The sequence below is a fragment of the Periplaneta americana genome, chromosome 13, assembly GCF_040183065.1.
Source record: "Periplaneta americana isolate PAMFEO1 chromosome 13, P.americana_PAMFEO1_priV1, whole genome shotgun sequence".
Taxonomy (NCBI): domain Eukaryota; kingdom Metazoa; phylum Arthropoda; class Insecta; order Blattodea; family Blattidae; genus Periplaneta; species Periplaneta americana.
Window position 1 is genome coordinate 107235849 of NC_091129.1, and position 16464 is coordinate 107252312.

General features: G+C 36.0%; 1 protein-coding gene and 2 non-coding genes across 3 annotated transcripts in view; 1 reads left to right on the forward strand and 2 right to left on the reverse strand.

Annotated features, from left to right (window-relative positions):
* LOC138712207 (tyrosine-protein phosphatase non-receptor type 13-like) overlaps positions 1 to 16464 on the reverse strand; it is a 1532948-nt gene that overhangs the window by 498382 nt on the left and 1018102 nt on the right. The window lies entirely within an intron of this gene.
* Positions 12118 to 12190, reverse strand: TRNAA-AGC (transfer RNA alanine (anticodon AGC)). The gene has a single exon. It is a non-coding gene; the product is annotated as a tRNA-Ala (tRNA).
* On the forward strand, positions 12333 to 12405 carry TRNAA-AGC (transfer RNA alanine (anticodon AGC)). The gene has a single exon. It is a non-coding gene; the product is annotated as a tRNA-Ala (tRNA).

Sequence of the window (16464 nt, forward strand, 5' to 3'; positions counted from 1 at the left end):
TTCCTAAGGCGCTAAGACAAATGTCGGGATGAGCCCTAAAAGAAATGGGCCACGGACCTGCACTTATATCCCCATGAATCTCCCTAATTAACTCTAAATTAATTAACAATTACATCTCTCCCCCCTCTTCGTAATTGAGCCATCATATAGCCAAATGGCTGGTCTCGAACTTGAGACGATTCAACAAGGCTCATGACAACAATCACCTCCTACATAATAGCCAAATTGGCTAGTCTCTTATATGAGACAACTCATCCTGCCCAAGGTATTCCGTGGTTTTCCTCAGGCGTAAGACAAATGTCGGGATAAGCCCTATAAGAAATGGGCCACGGACCTATATGCCCTTCCCCATATATATTCCCCTTTATTATAAACGACGTATGCCCTAGTTCAAGAACCTATAAATTGTCTATACGAGGTCACTCAATTAGTCGCAATTTGAAAGGACAGGGACCTCTCAAATTGCGGATTTAGATTTCACGGCGCTTCTTCCGACGGCCTTCACATGCTTTGTCATCCTAACGGCAAACACCAGCCAACTCTTCCTCTTCCCGTTCCGTGATCACTTGATCAAATCTCAGTCCCCCTCGCGTATGTGGTACCTAAGAGGTTAGTCCAATTTCGGCTTCCCCTTCAAAATTTTCTAGAGTTCCTTCAGTGGAGCAGCGTAACCCGGAGTGAGACTAGTGGCCAACAGGCTTGGAGCTCACATATTTAGTTTTGTACAGCCCCCAACCCCTTGCAAGGACGCGTTTTGCGTACCTTTTAAATTTGTCCTCCCAATTCTCTTTCGATTTTTCGATTTTCGAGCCACAAGATCAGTTGCCTCAGGTACGCCGAGAAGAGTGTTGCGACCTCGGATACCACTCCACTGAAGATGTCTGCCGCAGTTGCAGACGAAAAGTCTGATATAAAACCAACCAATAGACCACGGCCTCTCAGCCCGGAAAATGAATCTAGATCTATACCTACATATTGCTTCAAATAACACAGTTCATGTGTAAGCTTACCAAAGTCTCCCAAGTAACTGTGTACGCGGTGAGAAAGAACAGCACAACCGAGAGCGCGACATATCAGTCAGTCACAGTGCTGCAGCGAAAAATGAAATAATTTTAGAAAAAAGTTTTCTAATACTTTTTTGTTAGCGATGTAGTGATAACGTAGAATCTGAAAGGAAATTTTAATTTGTCAGTTATTGTGCTGTTTGGAAGAGTTTTTGTATGTTTATCGTGACTGACTGACCGTAACTTACAGTAGGCCTACAAATAGGCTAATTATAAAGTTTTATTTAGTACCTTAGGATGCTCCAGCTATTTTCTTATTTAGTTTAAGGAAAGACCAAAATATGGAAATTTATACAAATAAGAGGGATTGAAATAAAACAAATTTACGTCTCCAAATTGTGATATTAAATATACATTTCCTTGCGTCATTTTTAAGTGTTTGCAACGTGACAAGATCTTTAGCAAATTACAGACTAAAACAAAGAGTATTTGAAATATTTGTTAATGGAATAGGCTAAGTCAACTTAAACTATAAGAAACATATTTCAACAAAAATATTTCCACGTTAATTTAAAAAATTCACATCGATATGACATTTTCATGGAATCGCTCGTAATGTTTCTGCATAAATCTCGTATAAAAATTAGGCCTATACACGGTTTATTAGTAAGACCGTTTATTAGTAGATCTAGCAGCTGTATTTCTAGTACTATGTGCTTTAATCTAGCAGGGTCGTCTGACTTTCTTTTCGTACTTTGCAAAGATGGAAAAATGTGTGTAATAATATAGTCCATGTTGTCATTATAGGGAATTCAACACTACCGGGATCACAAATTCTTCTTAGCGTAGTACATCAGCCATTCAGATGAAAGTAATTGCTTTTCTGATTGGATTTAAAGACGGGTCGGAAACTGCAGGGCGAGGTCGAAGTTGAAACTCTGTTGATACTTGGGTCATTCGAGGATCATTAAGCTCCGCAATATTCAGACATTTTCTGCGGTCGTTCCAACTCACTGTCGCAAACTTCATTTAGGTTTAATCCTAATTTCGGCTATCTGGGGCTCGTTTAGTAGCCATGCACGAAAACGTAAAAAGGCTCCAACATTCGCTAGTTGAATGTTAAAACTTGCAATCAACGACCAAGAACAAGTTTGTGCAGGACTGTTAAACCATGACCGTGCGCCTCTAAGGCCAGAGTGCTCTCCAGATATCGGCGAGTTTTACTCCATCCAGACGAGGCAATATGAGGAGCACAGATTTACTTTTCCCAAGAAGTTTTAACTAAGCAGTAATTAATTAACGCTCACGATACTCGAATATTTTCCGCAACATCGACGATTCCAATTAAGCAGGAAAAAAATTAAAGCTAATTTGTGGCGTAATTCTTCTCTTATTGGCTCTACAACAAGCGATGGTTCAAGATCACTGTCAGAACTCAACTTCCTTTTAACTGAACATTATACTCAGGCCACTAATAACTAAAATTTGGACAAGATGTGTGGGTGGGTCGATAGTCATAGGTCTACAATTCTTAATAAAATACGCATTTATGATTCTATTTTCTCGCATATTTGTACAGTGGCTCAAAAAAGTATTCACCTACATACTATCTTCAAATGTAGTAATACAAAACTAGCAGAAAATGAAACAGTATAGTCACACTTGTATGTAAATTTATTGTTTATCACATAGGTCAAATAAATACAAAAAATATATAACTTTATCTCTTTTCAAAACAATAATATATGAAAACAAAACAAAATGTGTGTCATTTCAGCTCAAATAAGTATTCAACTACAAAAATAAAATTAATTCATTGTCCATTGTCAATCCTTAATATCGGGTGAGCCCTTCTTTCCTCTTGATAATATCTAGTATTTTTCTTGGGATTGATTTGAAAACTGTTCTGTTTTATCTCTAGTGATTCCCCCCCCCCCATTCTTCCAGCAATGCTTTCTTTAGGTCGTCTTTGCTTGAGATCTTGTGATTTCTTATTCCTTCTTCTAAATTATGCCACAGATTTTCAATCAGATTGATATCCAGCGGGGGGTGTTGTACAACAACCACAATCTTGTGTTGAAGGCGGTATGTTTGGGGTCGTTGTCTTGTGTGAATATATAGTCACCAGTAAGGCCCATATTGTTCCAACTGTTGGCGAGATGAGACTTCAGAATTCTTAGCTAAAGATTGTGGTCCATTATACCATATATAAAATACAAGTCGCTCACACCATTAGCACTCATGCAGCCCCATACTAGTACTGATCCTCCTCCGTGTTTAATTGTGGCTGCGAGATTTTTTTCATCTAGTTCACAATTCTTTTTCCGCCACATTTTTATCTGTCCATCTGACTTGAAAATGGTAAACTTGCTTTCATCTGTGAAAATAACCTTCCTCAAAAAATCATAGCTATCATTGACATGTTTTTAGCATAGTTAAGTCTCTTCCTTCTGTTAGTCTTGTTGATGTATGGTTTTCTTCGTGCTGTGGGGCCATGGTATCCAGCTTCGTTGAGCACATTTCGTGTTGCTTGTGCATTAACACACTTTCCAGTTTCATTCTCCACTTCAGTTCTAATTTTCGGAGCACTCAATTTCGGGTCTTTCTTTAATCTTTTAATTACCTGGCGTTTCTCTGACTGACTTAATACAGAAGGACGACCACATCGTGTTTTTTTTTTTGTACTTTTCCTTTGATTGAACCTGTATATAATGCTCTTAACTACGTATGTCTCTAGATCTGTTTAATATCTCATCTATTTCCTTGAAAGATTTACCTTGTCGAAAGCATCTGATTGCAATTTGCCTTCTTCTTCAGTCGTTTCTTTACCTTTTCGCCCCATACTTGGTCAACTCTGATAAACTGCTTGCGCACTGAAAACAACCTCACTGCAGCAGTCGTATGCATCAACTGAACAGAAGGAGACTGAAAGAGTGAGGGTAACTTCATGGATTCTTGTTTACTAGTTGAATACTTATTTGACGTCTAAATCGACACAGCTTAAAGTTAGGGCTCTATTTGTAAACAAAACAGAAAACTTGTACAGTTGAAATGCAGTTACAAGAATGATGCTAATATTAACTTCACAAACATGAACTGCAGACATTAAATTCGTCGTTATGTATACGCTATTTGAATAAAATGTAGTATGACAACCGAAAGTTGAACACTTTTTTGATCCACTGTATATAGGGTAATGGTAAAGTAAGGCTAATAATATACAGTAAAAAAGGAGGGGGGGCTATTTGATACAGACTTTCAAATGTATCAAAGGCTCAGTTTGAAAATATTGAACACTGTTGTTATGGAAGTACATTTTATTGATAGACTGTAAAATGCCACTAATACGTCTATATTAACCACAACCTTGTCTGTGTGAGGCCTATCTGTTTCTGAAGATTATGCCTTCTGGACAGTGTTAATGAAATTTATAAATCTTATGTTGTTATTATTATTATTATTATTATTATTATTATTATTATTATTATTATTATTATTATTATTATTATTATTATTATTATTACACTACGGTCTGTTGAAAATGGAATGAAAATTAATCAAACCAAAATTTTTGCTATTTCCTTCTCACGGAAAACTATTTCCCAAAACTTCAATTATTATTCTCTTAGTCATGTCATAATTACTAGGAAAGATTGTATTAGAGATCTTGATGTTTTACTTGATTCTAAATTATATTTCCATGATCATGTGCAATATATTTATACCCATTCATTAAGAATGATTGGTCTAATTAGATCTATAACTCATTCTTTTTCTACTCCTATGTGTCTATTAAGTTTATACTATACAATGGTTAGATCCAAGCTTGAATATGCATCGGTAGTATGGAACTCCATTACTTCCACTGACACGGCTAAATTGGAGAATATTCAAAGGAAATTTATTTCCTTGTGTTCATATAAATTTTTACCTGATTCTGATGTTTATAAGTATGAGATTAACTGCAAATATTTCAATTGCTGTAGTTTATTTGCCACACGTCAAGATCTTGATTATTTATTTTTTTTGTAAAGTAATTAAGGGTGATATTGATTGCGAATCCTTCGTAAGCGATATCAGTCTTCGTATTCCTGCTAAGGGTTTAAGACTTCATAAAATTTTTTACAATAGAAATTCTAAATCTCTCTCTCCGGTCTGCAGATGTATAAAATATGCAAATTTGCATTGATTGAACTTGGATCCATTTAATGTGTAGTATATACTTTTTGGAGTTTTATGTCAGTTATTAATTTATGTCTATTGTTTAGATGTGTATTATAATATTATTCTCGTTATCTTTTATATTATTTGTATTATATTCATTTATATGATTCCATTATATTATTTTCAATTGCAATTATTTTTAATTGCCATTATTTTAATAAATATTTCTATGCACTTTTATTATAATTTCTATCATTATTAATGTTCTTATTATGAAACTGTCATGTGCTTAACTGTTATTGGACCCTGGCTGTTGTACAGCACATTAAATATTAGTAAATAAATAAATAAATAAATAAATAAATAAATAAATAAATAAATAAATAAAAATAAATGTATTATTATTATTATTATTATTATTATTATTATTAGGTCTATCTTATTACGAGAAATGCCTGTTATTATTCGGTTGAGATGCTTTTATCATCCAGTCTGCTGTCAAAAAATCTAAAAGTTAGAATTTATAAAACAGCTATATTACCGGTTGTTCTTTATGGTTGTGAAACTTGGAGTCTCACTTTGAGAGAGGAACATAGGTTAAGGGTGTTTGAGAATAAGGTGCTTAGGAAAATATTTGGGGCTAAGAGGGATGAAGTTACAGGAGAATGGAGAAAGTTACACAACATAGAACTGCACGCATTTTATTCTTCACCTGACATAATTAGGAACATTAAATCCAGACGTTTGAGATGGGCAGGGCTTGCAGCACATATGGGCGAATCCAGAAATGCATATAGAGTGTTAGTTGGGAGGCCGGAGGGAAAAAGACCTTTAGGGAGGCCGAGAGGTAGATTGGAAGATAATATTAAAATGGATTTGAGGGAGGTGGGATATTATGATAGAGAATGGATTAATCTTGCTCAGAATAGGGACCAATGGCGGGCTTATGTGAGGGCGGCAATGAACCTCCGGGTTCCTTAAAAGTAAGTAAGTAAGTAAATCATTATTACAAAATTAATGTTTAACAAATATATTATAATTTTAAAAAATTGCATAAGAAATTATCCTGGACACCTAATATTACTTTTGGATTTAGAACAGGGAAGACGTGTCCCTTCTCTTTAAGGCGTCCACAATTTTACATCTCAGTTGTCAAATTACGTTATTTTATTACAGACAAGACACTTGAAGTGAGAGTTAGAAAGAGAAGACAATAAATTGCCTTGAAATGAATATTTACAAGAAAATAAATTATATTTCCATCGCTACGCAAAGTTGAATCCCAGACGAATTATAAAAAAAAAAAAAAAATCACAGACGCAATACAAAAAAAAGAATTTCCGCAACGCATTGATTTAGAAGCCCACCATTTCCTTCACCACTTACAGTGCATGATAGGTTTTCTGAAAGAAGATCCAAAAAATTACGATCTTTGAACATAAATATTTAATTCAACCACAATGTTGTTCCAGTAGTGCAGAATTTGTGCACCACTTGGGAGCTTGTTTTACGTGATAAGAAAGCATTTTGGTGTTATAGGGCGAGATTTAAACCGTATCCCCTAGGCTACAACCAGTTATCCCACACCCAAGCAGTAGCAGAAGTATTGGTCTGCCGGTCTACAATAAAAACCAAAGGTCGCAGTATGTAATTCTATCACGCTGTCATATTTTATGTGGCCATGGGTGTACAAACGCAAACGGATTTCCTCAACAACTCGACGAGAAAAGTGAAAGATCATCTTAAAATAAAGTCTAAAGAAAAGTCCAACAGCGAAAAAAAGTAAAATCTCTTTAAACACGACTCCACCACCTTAAAGAGTTCATCATTTTCGATCAATTTTCCATCTAAAAACCTTACAACCTCCTTTGCTCGAATTCATTCCGAAAAATCGCATTGCATTAGTTTTCAAGGAGATTTTCAAGTTTAATATTTTAGCAATTTTTACCTAAGTGGAATACTGTTAATTCTTAATCTTTTGTTTCTGTAAACAGAACAGCATATAATATGGTCGACTACTACTCTTGTTGTACTTGTATTTCTCATGTTATCCTTATTTTTCAAACATATTTTTGTGAAATTTGGTATGAAGTTAGATTAGTTGTAACTGTGATAATTAATGATACCGGTAGTAATAATAATAACTGTTGTTTTACTATTTTATTATTAGTAATATTATTTTTGTTTTCTTTGAAGATTCAAACTGTGCATAGTTATAGCACGAATGGCCGTACGGGCTCGTGCGAAGGATCTTGTGTACAGGAGTTTGTATATAATTATGTATCAATAAATGCACTTCATTCATTCATTCATTCATAATTTTATTTCCCTTGTTTTCCTTCTATTCCCCTTGCTATCTTTGTATTATCCTTGTTCTCATTGTCTGCTCTTTATGTTGTCATTGTTCTCCTTATACCACCATTATACTGATTGTATTACCCTTGTATTCCTTGTATTTCCTTTGTTCTCTTTCTATTCCCTTTGCTCTCCTTTTATTCCCCTCGCTTGCCCTCGTTCTCCTTGTATTCTCCTTGTTCACATTGTATTTTCCTTGTTCTCGTCTTTCCCTGATTCGTCTTGTCTCCCCTTGTTCTCCTTATATTTCCTTTATTGCTCTTGTATTCCTTTGTTCTTTTTGTCTTTTAGTTGTTCTCCTTCCATTTCCCTCGTTCCCTTGCTGTTATTGTATTCCCCTTAATCTCATTGTCTTCCTCTCATTTTCCTTGTCTCCCCCTTGTTGAGAAAATTAGCCTATTATTAGCAACTGTCCTCATGTTACAGCGTTTTTATTTTACTTCTTTCCAAACAGATTGTCTTGTAGCCTATATCAACGATTCAATTCTAATTGCAATTCAATCCTTGAAAAAGTACCCCAACAGGAAGCAAGCGAACATAATCTCGCAATGTGAATTGTATAAGTTAACCATAAAAACTAAATAACAAAGTTACTTTTCACAATCTCGTGAGAACAGACACTAGAAGACGCATCGGCAACGGGTATAGTGCGAAACCCTGCAGCTCTCAGTGAATGCAAAGTCATACCCATCACCATAAAATGTAACCGATATCTACAACGTATCAAGGGTCGATGTTCATGGTTTATGTACAACTATATATTTTTACTGTCGTTATATGTTACGTGTGATGCACACGCTGAAATGGAAATATATGATACCATTCGTGCACACAAAAAAAAAAAAAAATGATTTTATTGCATATTGATAAGCTGTCAGGGTTTGGCAAGGTTTGCACAGACCGCTGAAAATTCTGAGTGCTGTAATCGCATTAAAATTGTGTCCCAACAAAAATTCGAGCCCACTGATAGTTGCAGCGCAATATTTGGCGTCTGTGTATCAAAGCCGCACTCGCGGGTAGAAGAGTCTCCCCTGTCCATCAAGGCCGGCCAATGGTGAGGTTTTCCTCAATAAATCGATGTTCAGACTTTATGCGTTCCCAATTTCCAGCAATGTTTAGCAGCAGAGGGACGACAGCTGTGTACTATTGTATCAATTTAAGGGGTTTAACTGCAGCCCTGTTGACTGAGTTTCATTGCGGGAAGGCATAATCATTACAGCGGGCGCCATTCTGAAGTGACATGAAATTAAAATATTGCATTGACAGTATCATAGCTTACTATTCAAGTGAACAATGCAATGGGGGTTTAAAACATTAGTTTCAATACTAAAATTAAACATAACTTACATACATCCACAACAAAAGTAATAGAGATATACACACAGAACATTCTCCTTTATACAGAGTGTTCCAGAGTAACTATTCCTAATCTCAGATGTGATAGAAGGCATGTAATTAAACATTTGTTTAATAAAGTAATATCCGGATATATTTGTGTAGTCGACCTAGGCAGCGTAGTCGGTATATATGTATGTGTACGTATGTATTTATTCATACTGCAATGGGTATATACCCGGTGGCAGTGGTAACTAATTACACTCAATAAAGACAATAATAAATACAATTAATAAATAATACAATTAATAATAATATTAATAATTAATACTAACAATAATTAATAATAATAATAATAATAATAATAATAATAATAATAATAATAATAATAATAATAATAATAATAATAATAATAATAATAATAACAACAGGGAACATCCTAAATTAAATGAAGCACGATCGGTTAAAATAACATTTAAAGTAAATCTAATTTGTACCTTAAACCTATGTTCGAACCAAAGCCCACGAGTATGATATATTCATATCTGCACAAGTACCTTTCAACACTACACTCATTTCGCTGTCAACTCACTCACTGCACTGGAACTACGACACATTTCACTGATTCTATCCTGATTTCACTAACACTTCAAAAACATTTCACTGTTCAAATACTTTGCACTGCCACTATAAACTATAAAGCTTCACTGACGGGAACACGTTTCATTTACTCAACACACTTCACTGACACAACATAATTCTTCACTGATAGAACACTTCAATAACAAAATATCAATTACACCCTTTAAATACTGTGTATAATTATCGTCTATTAATAAAGTCCTTAAGCCTATTTTAAATACATTTTTGGTATAGCGCTGGCTTTCTATGCTCGAGGTTGCGGGTTCGATCCCGGCCCAGGTCGATGGCATTTATGTGTGTTTAAATGCGACAAGCTCATGTCAGTAGATTTACTAGCATGTAAAAGAACTTCTGGGGGACAAAATTCCGGCACACCGGCGACGCTGATATAACCTCTGCAGTTGCGAGCGTCGTTAAATAAACAATAACTTATTTTTTTTTTATATTTCTATATCGAGAAAATACGGCAAGAATCAAAACTCTGCATTGACTTTATTATCGTCCATGGCAGTCTAATTGTGTTTAAGCTATTTCCATTATCATAGAAAAATCGAAGTTTATTTGTTTGCATTGTATGCCACAAAATAACTTCTGCCAAATGTGTTTATAAATTTTCATTCATTAAAAAAAATCCACTGGTTGATAAATGTTGAAATAGAAATCTTGCATATGGTATATGAAGCAGCTCACGAAAATACTAATGAACTCGTATAACCATCAAAATTAAATAAACAAGTTACTTTTCACGTTGAGATTCTTTGATATCGTTATATCTCTATATTGAAGCATTTCCGGAAACTACATATCACGAAAAAATGTTTCATTACGTGTCCTCTATTACTTACACTTGAAAATTAGGAATCGTTAAAGAAACGGAACGAATTGGTTCAGCGTGTTCGAATTTTTATTCATAGCGCTATTTTAAATTGAGCATCACCCACTTGGCCCTATCGCACCTGTCCGCATGACCGGTTCCGTCCGTAGGCTAATTCTGGCCAGAGAACTCTAGACGGATTTCCGTACGGGCAAGATCGTAATAAAAAAAGTCTTCCCGGTCGGAGCAAGTTACCAGAAATCGAACCCGGGCCACCTGCTTTCGCGGTCAGACGCGCTAACCGTTACTCCACAGGTGTGAACACGCACTTCTATACTCAGGCCGTTGTAACTTTGCACTTGACAGTTGTTATATGCGTTGGCAACTCTTCCTATAAACAAAAAGTTGAAGAGTGTTGTAGTTCTGCTGTAAAATGTCACAAACAAGACGTTCAGAGATGATAACTCACGTAGTGGAATCCTCTGCGTAATGGTGTAGCGTTAGTCAATATCAGAATTGGTGCGAAGGATTCGTCAATTTTACGAGCAGGAGAAGAAATTTTTCCGTATACAGTATATGGTCGTCCCTACGTTACATTTTCATTATAATGCTTGTAATGTGTTTGGTGGTTAATATTAATTTGAAGGGAAATGTTACATAATTAAAATTCATACATAAAGTTCCATAATTATTATTATAATCGAAGGTTATATGATGAACATAATTATAATATGATATGATTATGACCTCTGTTTGAGGTTCTGGCTGATATTTACATCTATTATCAGGCAGTACATCTCACTTGACGATATATGTCAGAGGAAGAACAATATTGTTTGTGTACATCTGAAGTTTGACTAGTGTAATATGTTACTAATCAACGATGTATGCAATAGAAAGGGAAAGGAACTGGCCACCCTACCCCATTAACTCTGGCCTAGTAGCCTCATGAGTGATGCCTTCTTGGTGTAACTTGTGGGGTTCAGACCTGTCTTTGGACAGTTGACTAAACAGCAACAATATGATTATAACATTTAAGTTACGTAATTAATTTAATTATAAATTATTAATTTATAATTAAAAATTGCATAATTAACATTTGAATTAACGGGCAGAATAACATACTCCGCTTAAGCTAGATCAGCTGTTGTGTAGTGGTCACTGTGCCAACGTCGCATCTCTCGCTAACAACATTACGCAAAGCTGTCAGGTGCAAGGTTACAGCGACCTGGGTATAAGCCAGACCAAATACTCACGGCAAAATTACAGTGCTCACGACATCCTATACTGAATTCCAGATAAGAAAAATACTGCGATAAACAAAAGAGTGTGTAGATTCAGCACTTCCTATACCACCGTACCAAAACATGATCGTTATAATTTTGACAGAAGTGAAATATCTTAAAACCATGAACTGAAAATGTATATTGCTCATTTGTTTTTCCACGAAGGCTTCACGAAAACATACGATCATACCCGAAATAAGGATTTCTGTTCCGGCAGTGGAAAAAATGTTCTAACTTATGAATTCTATTCGATTCGAAGCGCCGCTTTCTGCTATCTTCCATTTAGTTAGGCCTAAACTGTGAAGAGAATTTCTGTTTGATTCTGTTAAATGGGAGCGGGTCTTTACAGAGAACTCGAAATAAATTTAAATTTCGATCTACTGATACTATATGTATAGTATTGTGATACCACTAAATCTGGTACAGATACGCCACGCTTACTACTTGAAACAGCACATTTCTGAACCGGATGTTCTCCACTACGATTGAATTTAAAATTTTCCAGAAACAAAAACTCTGGAGGCGCCGGGTATCGATCCCGGTACCTCTCACATGCTAAGCGAGCGCTCTACCATCTGAGCTACGCCCCCAGTTATTAAATCAGTGCACGAAACAGGTATGTTAAACGTTATTGGCACTTAATGTGTCAACTGGTGAAAGTGGACCAACAAGACATGTTACGCATTATTGTACACTAGTAAATTGAACCAAATTAAATTCTGTACTCCAACTGGGGGCGTAGCTCAGATGGTAGAGCGCTCGCTTAGCATGTGAGAGGTACCGGGATCGATACCCGGCGCCTCCAGAAATTTTATTTTATCGAAATCACTGTGATAAAACATTAGCTACCTATATATTATAAAGTTGAGATCACTGGTTCTAGTTGCATGAAATGCAACAGTATGGCCTATAGGAAGTCCGCCTATTTTAGACATTATTAATTATGTGAGAATGTATTTGTGATAACCCATATCTTCATGAACCAAGACTTGTCTCGCTCTTTCGAAACCCTACAAAGGCATGTAAACATTATTAATATTATACTGAACATAAACGATGAACAGAGACACTTGCCACTGTAAAGATCGGAGACTGTGCAGTAACCTGGTGGACTCTACACAGGCAGCTGCATTAAGACGACTGCGTAATACAATTTTCATACAATTATCAAATGTTTATTTACCTCCACATCGTTCTTGTGTGGAAAAATAGGACTAATCATCAACAGGGTATTATATAATGCATTACTTTATATAATTCAATGCCTGTCTTCCTAGTAACTAAACTAATTTCGTAATTCCCATATTAACAGACTGTACCGAACGCACGTGAAGAATTCACGCGCTGCAATAAGATGACAGATCACGTCTTCAGAGAACGTGTAAGAAGCCATTGGTCAAGCAGAGCAAGAAATAGGAAAGACTGGAAAAACCTAAGACAGTGATTAAAAACAGTGCGACAGAACCAAGTTAAGTGAACAATATCAAAACAGTGCAGAATGTGAACCAAGCGAACAATTCGAAGCATGCAAACACCTCTTAAGCGGAGTAGCTCACCACATGAGACAAAAAGGGCTCTCCCTCTACAGGAGGAGGCCTTTGCCCTCAACGGGACACATTTTAGTAGTGTTGTAGGATTTAATCGTTTAATCGATCAATTTATATTGTAAGATAAATAGATCAAAAATATTTAATCGAATAATCGAGTCGATTAAAATTAATCGGGTGTAGTTGATATTAATTATTATTTTGTTAATACAAACTCATCTTAAAAATTCCGACAATATTTCACTCTAGGAAACTGCTTACCTAAAAGTACAATAATACTGTTATTTTTTAACTGTAAACCAGGTAGAGTAGGGAAAAGCTTTGCACAAACACTTCAGAAAGAGATGGAGATATGAGGACAGTGACCTAGTCTACCTCTGTTGAAAGTTGAAACACAATGCGAAACCCTTATTAGGTTTTATGGTTTTCCAAGAAAACTTCCACCTTCTTGTCAGCTTATCTTCCTAGCATATGAAATACATAGTTTTCTGAGATTCGTTCCCCTCATCCCTTATAAAATAGCCATGTCTAACACTATGTGCAAGTGAGAGCGTAACTACTTTCTTCTCTTTCTAAAATCTGGTAATTCGAATACAATAGGGGCTAGTCTTCTGTTTCGACCGCTGTACTTTTCCAGTTGCAGTTTCTGTACTGAGTTTGTATATGAAGGCTGTGTGTTTAGTTTGATAAAGAAAAAAATCAGTTTTCTGTGGTTTGTGGAAAGTGTAAACTCCATTATCTCATATGAGAATTTGAGAGGTAAACTCGGTGAAACGTTTGGATTTAAATTGAACGATCGTGGAGAAGTGCTTGACAGAAAAAAAGTTTTTTCGTGTTTAGTGATGCAGGAAAATTGTTACTAAACCTAGAGCGGCACTTAATTCGGAGCATGTGAATGCACTCACACTAGGCGAGTCTTCATACTTTTTGTTATTTATGTTTGTCTCAAAATTTCCCAGAGAAATTGACACAATAAATTATAAGCCTCATAATAAATATGTTAGTAAGTAATTAAAATAGTTGTTTTGTAATATAACGATACAATATAAGAAATACAACATTTAATACTTAAGCTTATCACCGAACACAAGTTAAATTTAACAATAATTGTGTATTATAGTATATTAAAACATTTTTTCATTTCGAGCATTTAAATTCAAGTAGTTAATCAATTAAATATTTTGATCGATCAACAGCACTACTTTTTAGGCTAATCATTTCATTTCATTTCAATACATTTCGCATCAAGTGTTTGCTTACCTCAATATTTTTCTTATCTGGAATTTAGTATAGACCTGCACTGTAGTCTGGTAAGGTCGCCCTACGCAGACCGTATGATCACAGTCTAGTATATACAGTCGCGAACCTCAATACGTAGTAAATATCCAAACATTAGATAGTTGCTCACCACTAGGATCGCTAATATCGCCTCATTACAGGCAATGCAACATAGTACCGTCACAGTCTATTGTTTCTAGCATCCTCAAAACTCAAGCTTCATGACTGTATATAGTAGACTGTGGTATAATCATGTTTTCTGTAGCTGCAATTGTTTCTACTCAGTGATATTTAACCTTACCAGATTTCGCTTCACGACACATTTTGATGCCTGTTAACAATGAATCAAGATAACTGACATAATTTTTATATTGTGTGGAGATTGCTGAAACAACGAGGCGCACGCTACTGTCAAATTTAGTTTGACGGGCACAACGTACGCTGCCCGATTGTTTTAGCATGCGGCCGCAGGATCATGAGCCGTAATTTACAGTGACACGCTCCCGATACATTTGATTCCTCCACTCCGCCATGCAAATCTTGAAATGTAATATTTTATTGCTACAACTCATGACCGGCCCGAAACGAATCTGGAAAAGTTCAGAGTTCACATCGTTCACAAATGGTTTCGATCAAGATACGATAAATGTAACAGAGGCAAGGTTAGCGAATGTCATAGTTCACTCTACACATTTATTCTGCGTCGAGGCAACAGCCATCACGTCCGTTGTGTCGAGTAATGGAGCACGATTTTTAATTGCTCTCATGGAATGGCAGAAGGAAATCTAAATAACTCCCTCTGAAACGCCATGCCATACATCCTCATTTGTGAGGTTATTTGGGGACGCTCGGGTTTTGCAGCAGCCGTTCCCCGCCATGAAATGGCATGATCACCGGGAATAGTGCGTCCGCATTCTCGGCGCACAAGCAACGAGTGACACTGCAGTTTCGCTTTAGTTGTGTTGTGTTGTGAATTGGCGGTGAAAGTTGTAATCTTAAAAGTTTAATTTTATAGCGATGTACCGAAGTAGCCCACATATGATATTTTTTCATGCAGGTATTGCGTTATCCGCCGATCCTTCATCATACGATAACGCAGAATTCCTGCACGGAAATAGCATATGTACTTCGGTACATCACTATAATATGATATGCGTATATAATCACTTGTGATTTAAGACGGCGCTCATTCCGTCGGATCCCAGCCACTTTGTCACTCGTAATGAGTGCACCTCTGCACATTAGTGTGTTGGACATTGTGCCACTGTCACACATCTGTGACACAGTGCGTGAGGGTTGGCCACTAAAGCGAAACTAAACGGTGGAGCTTAAACTGAGAGGATTCAATCCGGCACCGGAATTGGAATCCGGTGTGGTTTAGTGGATAAAGCGTCAGAACGTAGAGCTGAAAACCCGGGTTCGAATCCTGGTGCCGGAGAGAAATTTTCTCCGCTCCACCGATCCTTAAAAGTTTAAGTTAAGTTTAAAGTCTCCGTGTAGACCACTGTTGTAATGACTTATTCATTACATGAACGTACTTATCTATGCAATACATACGGAAACGAAAATCTTGTGCGGAGACAAGACCCAAATTTCGGGAAAAGTTTCGAGAGAGACTTGTTCCAGCTGCCAGTACAATAAGAAGTTCATGCAGACAGGTTCGGTAAACGACGTTCAGTCTTCTCTTTCACATATTCCATAACATTCGATTATTGAGATTTTATAGATCAGTAATGAGGGTTAAATTGTTAAATTCATTTAAATTAATCGCACTATATTTAATCAAAATATTTCAATGTTTCCCATCACGAGCAGACAAATGTTTATATTTATCGCGGATTGGATTCATATACTGGTGTAATGCCTATCAACAAAAGTGATTACCTTCATCTCATTCAGACGCTAAATAATCTAAGATGTTGATAAAGCGTCGTAAAATAACCTAATAAAAAAATTAATGAAAGACAGTAGAGATTCAGATAACTTCTAACTATACGTTCACTTTCAAAAAATTATATCAAATATAAAATAATTTCACT